At 47.1% G+C, this 13,148-nt stretch overlaps 1 protein-coding gene across 3 annotated transcripts in view; it reads left to right on the forward strand.

The window, feature by feature from the left end:
- The first annotated feature begins 2,832 nt into the window (after positions 1–2,832).
- Positions 2,833–13,148, forward strand: part of GATAD2A (GATA zinc finger domain containing 2A) — a 91,823-nt gene continuing 81,507 nt past the window's right edge. Inside the window, exon 1 of one of the 3 annotated variants that reach the window (XM_081076622.1) lies at positions 2,833–3,231. The gene's annotated coding sequence lies outside the window, so the exon portion shown is untranslated. The remainder of the gene's footprint in view (positions 3,232–13,148) is intronic. The other 2 variants (XM_081076619.1, XM_081076621.1) reach the window with 2 other exon arrangements.

Raw genomic sequence — 13,148 nt, forward strand, 5'->3', positions numbered from 1 at the left:
GAGATTTAGGCAATGCAAGTTTAGGATCCAGCCATATAAGTAGCAGTGAGATATGAACAAGTCACAGTTGCCCTCTGGGCCTCTCAGATTCTCATGTATAAAATAAAGGGGTTGGACAATGAGCTGCTCTTTGATCCCAGTTCAATTCAGCAACTATAAAAGCACTGAGGGATTACTTAAATGAATAAAGCTGGATTCATACTCTCAGAAAGAATCCTGGTTAGTGACTGAAATGAAAGGAAAACCTCCTGAGGCCTTCTGTGCACCAAGCATGGTGCAAAACACTTAGAGCTCACAATCTTCAGTGCAACCTTTAGAGACGGATGTTCTCACTTCTGATATGGTGGAGGAAAATAACTGGCCTAGCGAGAGGAGCAGGCGTGAGTTCAACCCCAACTCTGCTAGCAGCCACCATGCCAAGTGTTTATTGTCCACCCAGACTGCCCCAGACACCTGCAGAATGTAGTAAGTACTACTACAACAGAGGTGCAAACAAGGTGCTCTGGGAACACGTTGTTTTCATGTTTCCAGTGGCTTCCTTCCTAGCCAAGGATTCTGCCAGCCTTGCTCCTTGGGTCTAGGCTGAGTCAGGCCCCACAACGCTCCCTACTGACCTCCCATCCCTGTGACTTTCAGAATTTGTTTTTAAACTTTTATTTTAAGTGTGTTTTTCCAGGACCCATCAGCTCTAAGTCAAGTAGTTGTTTCAATCTAGTTGTGGAGGGCGCAGCTCACAGTGGCCCATCTGGGGATCGAACCGGCAACCTTGGTGTTAAGACCACTGTGCTCTAACCAACTGAGCTAACCGGCCACCCCCGACTCTCAGAATTTATTTTTTACTTTTCTTATGGGAATGTCAGCCCACTTGTAACAATAACAATAATCCTTTCCACAGGAGCACACTGCTTCATGGTTTACAAAGCACTTTCACATCCATTATCTCATTTAATCACTGCCTCCTCTTCATTCCTACAATATATTGTTGGTATCTCTTTAGTGTAACATTCTGCCTTGTCTAACAGGCCTGTTTTCCTTTGTTGTTTTCATCTTGGCTCCCAAGTTCTGTCCTGTCCTTCAGGTATCTCAGCACCTTGCACACTTCCGTGCATGAAGTGTGTGTGTGTGTGTGTATGTGGATAAAAGTTTGCCATATTTAATCCTCACAGGGTTGTAGGTGTTTTTCATTGCTGCCTTCTTCACCCCTTTGATTCAATGGATGTTTGGTTCCCCGCCAAGAGCAAAACTGGATTGTGTGGAAGGGGGAAAATCAGGCAAGGAGTTCAGACCAACCTGGGGAAGACAGAGGCGAAGGCCTCCAACACCTGGTAGGACACGGTACCTGCTACAACAGAGGTGCAAGCGCTGTTAGAAGAGTGTGAATGACTGATTAATTTTGTCTGGGTGTGGGTGGAAAGCAAGAGTGCTTCTTGGAAGGGCCCCACCCAGAAGAGAAAGAAACTGGGACTGAAGAGCTAGACAAGGGACAGAATCAGGAAGGGTCACAGATTTGACACTTGGGAAAGAGTAGATAGAAAACTCCCCCTCAATAAAAGGGGAAAGAGGGCTAAATGGGTAGCTTTTCTAATAAGGAAGTGTCACTCCCCCCAATTTTCTAGGAAAGAGGAGTCAAATGGCCGCAATTCTTAGGAAAAAAGGATCCCTTCCTGCAACACTCAGCTACTGCTTAGGAAAAGCGCAGGGAGCACACTCCCTGGCATTTCTTTAGTAAAAGGAGTGAGGGGGCATGGATCTGCAATTCCTCTCTGGAGAGAGGAGGGGTGCTTGAAGTCCCAGATTTCTCCTTTGGTCGGCCTAGGGCCACACGAGGTATTTCCCCAGTTCTCTTCAGATATGAAGGCCAGGGGTACAAGCCCCATTGCTCCTCACACAAGGGAAGAAGAGAGCCAGTGACCCCCCAACACTGCTCAGAAGAGGCAGAGTGTGCTCCCCAAATACTCCTCGGGAAAGGCAGTGAAGTCCCCAAATTCTCCTTAGTAAAGGTGGCAGGAGTCCGAAACCCCACAAGTTTTCCTAGAAAAAGAGAGGTGGGGTTCCGAATCTATTAAAATTCAGCCTTACCCTGGCAATTCTCCTGAGAAAAGCGGGCAGGCAAGAACCTCCAAGATTCTCTTCAGAGGAGGAGCCAGGGCAAGATTCCTGAAAATTCTCTTCAGAACTGGGGCCAGGCAAAGAATCCCGAAGATTCTCCTCAGAACGGGGGCCAGGGGCAAGAATACCCAAGATTCTCCTCAGAAGAGGAGACCCACAAGTCCAGTCAGAAAAAAGCACAGGGGCAATGACTCCCCTCGGGAACAAGGCTGGGCCACGGCTCGCCCAGTCTCCTCTGAGCGCGCCTCACGCGGCACCGCCCACCGCCCAGCGTGCCCGCTCCACGCCCGCCTGGCCCAGGCCGCCTCCGGTGCATTGTGGGTGGGGCGCCCCTGCTGAGCACTGCGGGGAACCCCCTGCCCAGCCAGTTGTCGGCCGCCGGGCAGCCCAGTCGAACAGCCCTCTGGGGTCCAAGCGAGCCGGCCACGGATTGACGCGTCCCCCGGGCCCCTCCTTCGCGGCGTTCCCGCCCCGAAGCCGGAGCCCCTCCTCTGCAGAACCCTGATTGGCCCTGAGGTCCGCTTCACTCTACCATTGGCAGAACCCCTGTCAGTCACCCTTTCCCACCTCCTCAGGCCCGCCCAGGCCTCCGGCGCGATCCCGAGGGCGAGCCGGCCAGCGCTCTCATTGGCGGCCGGGGGCTGTCCATCGTGAGACTGGCCACGCCCTCCATGGGGCGCGGATCCCAGGAGTCCTGGCCGGACCTCATTGGCCTGCGGTGCCGCCACTCGGCGAGACGCGCCTCAACCCGGAAGTGTGCGAGGCGAAATCTGCCTAGCAACCGGGGAAGCCGGGCTGCGAAGCGGGCAATTTCAGTGTGAGACAGAGCGGCGAGACGGAGCTGCGGCTCCAAGCGCGGCGCGGCGCGGCGCGGCGGCTCCTCCCGCCCGGGGTCAGCGCCCCGGCGCGCGCACGCGCATCCCTGTCTCCCGAACGCGCCTCGCGCCGCCCGCGCAGTCGGTCGGTCGACCGTCCGTCGTCCTGTCGCCGCTGCCGCCGCCGCCACCGCGGGCACCACCTGAGGGAGCCGCCGCCGCGGGACCCGAGAGGACCGGACCCGACCCTACCTCCCGAAGCCGCCCGGGGCCCAGCAGCCACCCGTGGAGGCGCCGAACAACTTCGGTGAGTGAGGGGCCGGCGCCGCTGGTGGCGGGTCCCCGGCTTCCGGTGCCCCGGGCTTCTCTAAGGCTTCCGCTTCTGCGAGGGAACCGCCTCCAGTGCGTGGACCCCCTTGTTTGCGGGGATCCGCTTCTCTGAGGGAACCTCCCCACCTCTGAGGGGCACCCCCGCTTCTCTGAGGGACTCCCCCTTCATCGAGGGACCTCACCTGTGAAAGACCCCACTTTTCTGAGGGCCTCGCCTCTCTAAGCAGACCCGCACTTTTTTGAACGGAGTCCCCTTCTCTGGTGGACCCTCTACTTTCCCGAGGGACCTCGCCTCTCTGAGGGCCACCCCCCACCTTTTTGGGACCCCCTGTCTTCCTAGGGATCGCCTGCCTCCCTGATGGACCCCGCTTCTCCCATGAGACACTCCTGCTTCTAGGACACCCTCCTCCTCACTTCTCTGGGGTCCCCCACCTCTCTGAAGAGACCGACCTATCCCGCCTTTTCAGGAACCGCCTCCCAACTTCTCTGAGCTGTTGCCCCACTTTCTGATACGTCCCCTTTTGCCCGTGCTTTTCTAAGGTGTCTCCCTCTTTTCACAGGTCCCCTTCCCCCTTACCTTTCTGAGATGTTCTCCCTTCTTTTCTGTCCCCACTTATTTGGGTGACCTCTTCTCCCAAGTGTCCCTCAACTAATCTGAGGTATTCCTGCTTATGTCAGAAGCCGTCTTGGAGGTGCTTTCCACTTTTCTGTGCTCTCCGCACTTTTGATGGGACCCCCTGCTTTTTGACGCGTGCCTCCATTTTCCTGAGAGGACCCTGACTACTCTGAAATATGCCCATTCGTCTTACTGGATCCTTAGTTTTCTGAGGACAAGTTGTCCACTTTTCCAGAATATTTTCCATTTCTTTTAGGTTCCCACTAATCTATGGATGCTGCCGTGTTCGGAGAGGTCCCTGGCTTCTCCAGAGGTTCTCCCCGTAATGTGAGATGTCCCCCACTCCTACAGGTTCTTGACATCTCTGAAATGCGCCTCTGCTTTCCCACGATATCCCCTCTCCTGGTAGGAGATACGGTGGATTTCTTCACTCCTCTGAGGGGTATCCTTGCATTCAGAGGGGTTCCCCTTGCACTTGCCTGAGGACATGTCCCCTTTCCCGAGGTTTCCTTCCTGATTGTCTAAGTGAGAAACTTTCCCCTCATTTCTTCTTGGAACTTCAAGGCACCCTTATTTCTGTTTGTGGTGCCCACTTCCCCCCATTCTGGAAGGAGCGACCAGAAATGCATTGCCCCTTCAGTCCTCTAGCTTGCCAGAGTGGGAGTCTTCTCTGAACGTTTACCTCAGCGTATGGGAACCTGGAGGATTTTGTGGCTGGAAAGGAAACGGGGAGACAGAGAGGCGACCCCTCCCTCCTCCCCCTTCACTCTTGTCCTAATTTAATACCTGCTAGATTTGGGGGAACAGGCGCTGTTGCCAGATGACCACCTTTGTTACCCCCTGTTTGAGCCATGGGGCCACCACTGTGTTGTCAGACCAGTACAGAGTCGGGAGGGACAGGGCTGGAACATTGTCTGCCCATTATCACACTGTCAAGCTGTGGGACTGATCCACTTCCTGTCCCATGCCTGAGTCCTCCCTCTGCACAGTGTAACTCATCTCCTCCCCCAAAGGGGGGGGGAGAGAAGAAAAAAAAACGCTCCTTCAGGTTTTTCTGTTGCCTTTTCTCTCCCTAGGCCCTTTGATATACCTCTTGATCTTTAGAAGCTCCTCATTTGTGGGCCACTCTGGTTTGAAAGGCAGGGCAAGAAGCAGGAAATGGGTCACTTTAGATCCAGGAAGGGTGGACAGGAGGCAAGGCATGGGGTTTGACTTCATTTGTCTAAGTTTGAGGTGACTTCAACCTGGCCCAAAGGAAATTTTTACGTGGATTTTATAAATCTCATGTACTTTTTTTAATGGCCCACCCTGGATTCCAAGTTCACTCCGGTAGCTAATTTTATCTGCTTTGCGGAACGCAGAGCTCTCTGGAGCCCAAGTAGATGAATGCTGGCATTGAGAGATGGTCCAAAGGACAGGAATGAACTCAGTTTGAAACCTGAGTAACTTGTAACCACTTTGTGTCCATGCACAAGTTTCAGGCTGAAAATGTGGAGAGGACGTTCCTGAAGTGGAGTTCTGAAATATAGACTGAACTCCTGTTTGGTTTAGTGTTTCAAGGAGTTCTTCCCTCTGACTGCTAGAACTGCAGTTCACTTTACAGTTTGACTTAAGGCTGTCTCTCTCCTGTTCATTTCCATCTGGGTCTTACTTAATTTGAGTCCTTTGTGAAGACTCCTGCCGAGGCTATAATTTGAGTTCTAAATCTGTTGTGGACCATGTGGACACAAGTTTCAACTCGAGCTATTTTTCTTCTGTTGGAGAAGTTCTTGGAGAGTTTCCTAGGCCCTCTGCTCCTGGGGTTGTCAAGTCCAGGCAAGAAGCTGCTGCAGACCTGGTTGCTCTTCTACTGCCTTTTCCTGGTCAGCTGTCGGCACTGCCCTGAAGGGCAGGGAAAGATGATGGGAAGCTCGGGGTTTAGGGTGTCCTGAGACAGGGCAGAGAAGTGCTGGCACATATTTGTTATATTAAATGAAACCCACAGAACCTGCAAGGTAGGGTGTTAGAAAGGGAGGGGGGAGCTTTTAAGTCAGAAGGACTTGATTCAGATTCTGGGTCTGTCCTCCCTAGTTGTGTGGCCTCGCATAAGTTATGGCACAAAATTGGCATGTTACTAAATATTTGAGGGGTTACATCTCTGTAAATGTGTGTGAAGACACTTATAGATGGGAAGTGCTTCCTAGACGTATGAATGAATGAATCTGAGAGAATAAATGGGAAGCGGCCAGCACATGGTTGGTGTGTAGTAAAGGTCGGTTGTTTTGCTCAGGAGATTAGGGTTCTGGCCTGCACTCTCAGACCAAGAAGCACTTGACATTCTGCCAAGACTAAATTAAATATGCCCGAAGAGAAAGAAACTTGGTATGTCTCTTGCAAAGCCCACTGCCCTCCTGGGTCTCATAGCATTTTTGTGTTCAGATAGCAGATGTGAGATGGATTTGCTGTGTGGCAGGCATTTGTAATTTGCCTTGGCCTTGCCTTCTCTCTCTGTAAAATGGGATAATTTGTGAGTTAAGGGCAAGTAGGGAGATGTATTAGTATAATTAGACCGTAGGCAAGATAGACAAAGAATTGTGGGAAGACAACAGTAGGAGAACCACAAACCTAAAGGATCACATCCATACTTTGGGTGAGTGAGTGATAGGCAGCAGTTAACTGGCTAGTGATCTCTTACACATTAGAACCTTGAAAGAAGAACTGTTCTTTTAGGGTAATGGATCAGATTTGGGGACAAAAGACTGGGAAAATGATGTACAAAGGCATTTGACGCCACACAATAATGGTACTTTGAGAGGGCCAGTGTGTGGCTTAGTGCCCATGAGGAGATCAGAATTCACCTTGAGCTCCCTGGCTAGAGCTGTGGAGATGCTAACTCTGCCTCTGGGGGTGGGCAGGACAGTTTTTTTGGTTTTTTTCCTTGAGAGGATTCTTTCTTAGCAGTTAGTGAAAGCCCTAAAATCATGGGGGTGAGTAGGGCCCAGGCTGTTTTTCACTTACTAGTGTGGGGATAGATGGCGCTTGCCCTGATAGCTAAAACCCAGGGGAAATAATGGGTGAAAATCTGAGCTAGGCCCCCCTCTGGACTGCTTCCAAGTTTGAAGGGTTCCCCCCCCTGAAATATTCCCGCTTTCTCCCTTCGTGTCTGTCTGTCTCACACACACAAGTTGACTTTTGAGGCCAAGAAATATCCACTAATCTTAAATTTCTCTTAATGTTTTTAAGGAGAGTTATTCCGTTATATGAGGAAGGAGCAAAGTTTATTATTTTTAATATATAAAGAATAAGGTAAACAACTTTAAAGGGATCAGTATCCCTTTTGAAATTATGCTGTCTCTCTTGTGTGCCACAGACTTCACTCTGGTGGATGGTGGCGCCACTACCAAGTCTCTTTTATCTAACAGGAAGTTTTTTAAACTTTTTTTTTAATTGAAAGATCCTTACAGCAATAAAAACCCTTGGATAGTTAGAAATTATATTTATCTAAATGCATTTATTAGATGTAATGTAACGTGGTTATCCGTTGGTGGGCAGCTCTAAAAGGCATGTGGGTCCCAATATTGCCCAGCTTCTAACTCTGGACGATAAACTGTTGATTTATATAACTGAAATAGCTAGGGAAGTCAGGGTTTCCTTCCTGTTGGAGACAACATGGGGGGCATTAAATCCCTGTGGGATCTTGATAAGAAAGAAACTGACCTCTTTTGGAATTGGGAAATAGCTACTGTATGGAGTTGTTCCATCCGAATGAATGAATGGTGTTATTTTTAATTTCTAGTATTAAGTTTGGCTTTATCCTCTCTGCAGCCTGGCTGCCTTTGTTTATACTGGAGTGTCATTTTTATACGAATTTATCCCTCCAAACTGGCTGATAAGGGACATTCAAACTCTCAAGGCAGGGCTTTACTTATCTCAGGTTTTCCTAATCTGGCCATAAGGTGTATATGTTTTTTGTTTGTTTGTTTGTTTGTTTTTGTGCAACTTAAATTGGATTGAAAAATATAAACAGTTAAATCTTCTGGCTTATATAACTTCCTACGCCAGCAAATAATTCAGCAATGTTTGTGTGCCTACCATGCGCCAGGTGTACCATCCTGGGTGCTGGGGGCCTAGCAATGAGCAGGACAAACGGAGTCGGCCCTCAATGAGCTTACATCCCAGTCGCAGACAAGTCAACGAACCAATAAAAATATCGCAGGACTCCTTTGGGAATATCCCTGGATATTGGGAGCTTGACGGTGTTGTTTCTTGGAGGTTTAGAAGTGAAACCTCACCACCCTTCTCATTTCCTCACTGGGCTTCTTGCTTCTGTTTCCTGCCTCTAAAAGGAGACAGAAATGATGGCATTTTCCTGGTTGATTGTTGGCTGTTGGCACTAGTTGATCCAGGATGACTGCGGCTGTAATTTTTGAGAAACAAGAGAGAGTCTGGGATGGTCCCTGCCAGGAGCATTTTCAGCTTTGCTTTTCTTGAAGTTGGTGGCAGTGTGTTTTTGGAATCCTGTGGCATTTCTTCATGGCGGTGCATATTACGCAGAGATAAACAGCTCTAAAAGCCCTTCCTGCCTTGTTTGAAATCTCAAAAAAAAAAAAAAAAAAGGAAAATTCAGACAAGGGGGAGTGCTTGGCTGTTGTTTATGGCATGGGAAAAGTGAGATTTCAAATAGGCTGCTTTGTTGTGTATTCATAGGTTCTTGGTGCATGAAGTTCCCTTTGTCCTGGGGTTCCCTCATACTGGGCTTGGGGAAGCGCTGTTCTGACTTTTCCTATGTTGTGACCAAGGTTTTAAGTTAGTCCAAACAATAATATAGGTCAGTTATGTGACACGTGCTTTTCTTACGCATATTGGTGAGGGAGCTTTTCTGGCATATTGGTGAGGGAGCCAGATAGCTGGCTGGGGTGGATACTCATTTGGGGCACAGACTCTAGAGAGAGGGGAGGGTATTATAATATAAGGAGAGTTTCTGGTTAGCCTGTCTTTTTCTTTCCTTCCACCCAAGTACTGGCTGGAGGTGAAGAGGCAGGCCCAGGCCGGAAGTGGGCGTGAACAAATAATGCAACTGTGCGTGTGACCAGGCTCCCACCTCTGGGCCCTGCTGTCCTTGGGAAGTGGATGCTTGCACCCTCCTCACTTCCTGTTCCCCCGCCCTCCAGGCTGAGTTCTTAGGCCCCAATTTGAGCATAGAAAACACATTCAAGTTCTCACTTTTTCCTTGAGTAAGTGGCTTTTTCAGAGTTGGGGGCAGCCAGAGGACCTGCACTTGGCAATTCTGGCGTCTCAGCTAATGTACCCACAAATTCAGAACTCTGGCAGAGTGGCCACAGGATAATTTCCTGTTGCATTTTCAGTGTTCCCTGTAGGAACTTGCCTGCAGAGGGATGCTCTGGAGATGTGTATAGAACATAAGGAAGCAGACAGCACATAGGTCCTTCTGCACGAGTGTGCTCTTGAAGGATGGTTTGCGTTATTTGTCTTCGTTGCTTTGTGGAGGTACCATGGGAGGCCCTTTGTGTCGTAGAAGCTTTAGTGCCGGAAAGTCTTGAGTTTGTATCCAGGTTTCACCACGTGCTGGCTCTGGGACCTTGGGAAAGTGGCCTAAGCTCTTTGAGCCTCAGTTTCATCATTTGTGGGGTAGGGATGGTAAGCACGAAGCAAGTTACCTGATTGTTGTAGATGCTCTATAAAGGAGTTGTTACAGAATTGTATCAAGGCTGACTGTTCCTCTCAAGGTTGGCACCCAAGTTTGGATAGTTATCTAGGGCAGTTAATACTGCTCGAGAGCAAACCAGTTCACATTAAGGCCATAGGCTGCTGTTCATGACCAAGTGCTGTGATCTAGAGGTTCGTGGGTTGACTGATTTTTCCCAGTGCATTCCCTCCGTTCATTGTAGCCTTACTCACACCGGGTGTGCTTACCATATGGCTTTGTAATGTGTCCTGAAGCATAATGGGGGAACTAGGAAAAAGGCTCAAACCTATACTTTACATGACTACAGTCTACATTAGCAAAAGCCTCACCTTTGAGGGTGATGGACATATTCATTTAACTTGCTAAGGGTCAGGCGCCTGGCTGGACACAGGAGCTCATCCTAGGCTACCAGGAAAAGACAGGTACATGAACTGGTAAGTGTAGTGAAGCGCTGCAGTTAGATCGGGGAAGGAGGGGATGATTTGTGGGGCCAGCAAAGGAAGGGGTGATAGAGAGAGCTGCTTGCTAGTAGGTGGCTAGATATTCTGGGGAGAGGAACAGCATAGGCACAGGCAAGGACCTGGAGATGAAAAACTGCTTGGTGGGGTGGCCGGATGGCTCAGTTGGTTAGAGCGCAAGCTCTTCATAACAAGGTTGCCAGTTCAAATCCTGTATGGGATGGTGGGCTGTGCCCCCTGCAACTAAGATTGAAAACGGTGACTGGACTTGGAGCTGAACTGTGCCCTCCACAACTAGATTGAAGGACAACGACTTGGAGCTGATGGGCCCTGGAGAAACACATTGTTCCCCAATATTCGCCAATAAAGTTAAAAAAAAAGAAAAATGAAAACCTGCTTGGTGAGCTCTCTTGACCCGAGGAGGTTATGTTCAAACTCTAAAAGTCAGAGTTTGAACTGGTCACCATTGATAAGTAAAGCCCAAAGTTAACTTCAGGGGTAGACAGTTTTATATAATGCCTTAGTAGGATTCAAGGTTAAACTCAAATTAAGATCATATTTAAAATGAAGTCTCAATAAGCATTTTTCAATCAGAAACCAATGATGGCCAGTGAAATCAGACCATCTAGACTCTTTTTGTAATCGTATGCAGTCTACATGGAATTTAATCTGTAAAGGAGCTTCAAGAGAACAGATTTGGGGGCTGCTTCTGAATTTTTTTCCTTTGAGAACTGTTATGATTCAAGCTGGTCTAAAATTTTTAACATAGCAGGACGACTTTTTAACTTGCATAGCATTTTCAAGGTTTAGGCTTTATATTTATAAAGTTTTCAAGCTTTATATTTAACCTCTCAAAGGTTAAATCTCTATTGAAGGTTGACTTTGGACCTAAATTTGAAATAAAGATCTTACTCTTCCCACACCAGAAATTGGTAAGATGTTGGCCTGACTAGGTCAGCATGCAAAAAGACATGGCGTTTCTTATCAAGCTGTGGAGAAAACTAGGAAGTCCCCGCTACCTGTATTTTTCTATAGTGAAATGCTAGGCATCAGGGGAGGAGGGAGAGTACCCATCCTATTAGGGAAACTTTTGGTAGGATGTTTTCCCTCCTTCCTATGTCTATTTGGAAGATCTGCCATTTAACAACCAGGGATTGGGGTGTGAACTGGATACCAAGTTTTTAAAACATGTTTTTCTTCATGTCTAAACCAAGGATGTTTATTCGCAGATTGATGATGTGACTAACACTCTTTGCTAAGCAGGTTTGAATAGATTGAGCTCTAGACTTACAATTGTCATATAGACTTTTTTCTTTTTCCTGGTAGTTTTCTGATTTATTTTTCCTTTTAATTCTTTAATTTTCATAGAAAACATGGTTCACTTACTAACTTTTCAGACTTAAAATCGATATAAGTTATGTGGGCATTGTTTTGGTAAGCTACATATATATAGAAAAGATATTCCTTGCCAACTGGTAACACATGGAGATGAAGACAGAGTGGGACATACACTTCCTGTTCACAATGATACTTCTGAGCAGTTTGTATTTAACCCTTTAGGAAAGCATTTGTGCTCAGAACCCTGTAATAGTTGGACATCAGGACCACACAGAGACTAACCGCAGATGGAGCCTGAACTCCACATTGCACAGACATGAAGTTGGTCAGAATCATGGTTAAAAATGATACTCAGAACAAAACAAACACATTGACAAAGTGGCCCATCTCCAGAGAGCTGTGTTTCAGAGAGCTTTTCAGCATACACGACAGGAATGGGGCAAAGGGGTGCTGATCTGTCTCCCACAGACTCCTAGTGTAAGAATGTTGTGATTTTAAAAATGAAATTTGTTTTAGCAGCTGTAATGCCTCAGGGGTATTGTATTTTTCATAGAGTATCACTGTAATAGCGCCTTTCACTATTTTCTGGTCCTTGAAAAATGTACCAAAAATATCAAAGTACTAAGGAAGTCAAATTCATAGAAATGAACTTTTCCTTTCCTCTCCTAACCAATTACTTAGTAATCTCACCACTGTGAACATGAATTTGCAGTGAAATAAGAAACTTTAAAACAATCCTCTCTTAGAGATTATGGTTATATTGTCCCTAAACTCAATGAAACATTTTTAGACTTTAGAATATTAAAAATGCAAAGTATGGAAAGTGGTCATACTCTCCTTCATAAGGGTACTTAAAAAAAACTTGGTCCACTTCAATGTGTACATTGTTTACTCTTTAGAGAGCTTCTCATAAAACAAGTAGATCTGCTTAGCTTGTGAATTTAAGTAACTAGCTGTCAATTTATTGTGTTTGAGGAGAAAGGCATCTAGAAAGTTTAAAATATAATGAATCTATCCGTTTTTAGTCCTTTCTGGTGTAGCCAGCCAGCTCTGGCCTTTTCGTCTGCTGTTCCGGGTGCCTCGGATGCTCATCTGTTAGTTGGCTCAAATGTCACATCCACAAAGATTCCCCCCATCCTTCCCCAGGCAGAGGAACAACCCCTTCCTCTGTGATTCCTCAGTCTTTACTATGAGTGCATTTTCTGCACTGAAATCATTCTGTGTCTTTCTGTACCACCAGCCTGTGAACTTCTGGAGCTGGTGTCTGTAGGCTCCTCAGCCTGCAAACCTCTTGGGACAGGTGTTCTCTCAGTTCTTGTCAATCAGTGTTTATCACATAAGACATCTTAATTTTTATCCACCAGGAACTAAAGACATTTCTTGATTAAAAACAAAAAAGTACAGTACCTTAAACATTCAGTAGGTGATGCTACTCCTTCTCAGTTTCACACTATTGTGAAGTCTTTGACCAATTTCTGCTATAAAAGGACCTGAACTCTGATTTTGGCTCAAATTTCTTTCCGTTAGTCCCTCTGTCGTGCGGGAACAGGGTCAGATGGTGTTTAGAAGTTTATCTAATGGTACATTAGAAAGATGATTAGAATATTTTTGCAGTGGTGAGGGTGGAAGGAGGCTTAGCTATCTATTATTAGCGAGGATCTGACCTATGAAGGATATGAAATTTAAAGTGAATTTGGAAGATAATTTTGTTTAATTAAGTAACAAGTGTTTTTAAAGTAACTGGTATCTGTAAGAATTGACTACCTTGTTCTTAGGGTAGAGGGAAAATTTTGAGA

Source organism: Rhinolophus hipposideros (genome assembly GCF_964194185.1).
Source record: "Rhinolophus hipposideros genome assembly, chromosome: 16".
NCBI classification, from domain to species: Eukaryota; Metazoa; Chordata; class Mammalia; order Chiroptera; family Rhinolophidae; genus Rhinolophus; species Rhinolophus hipposideros.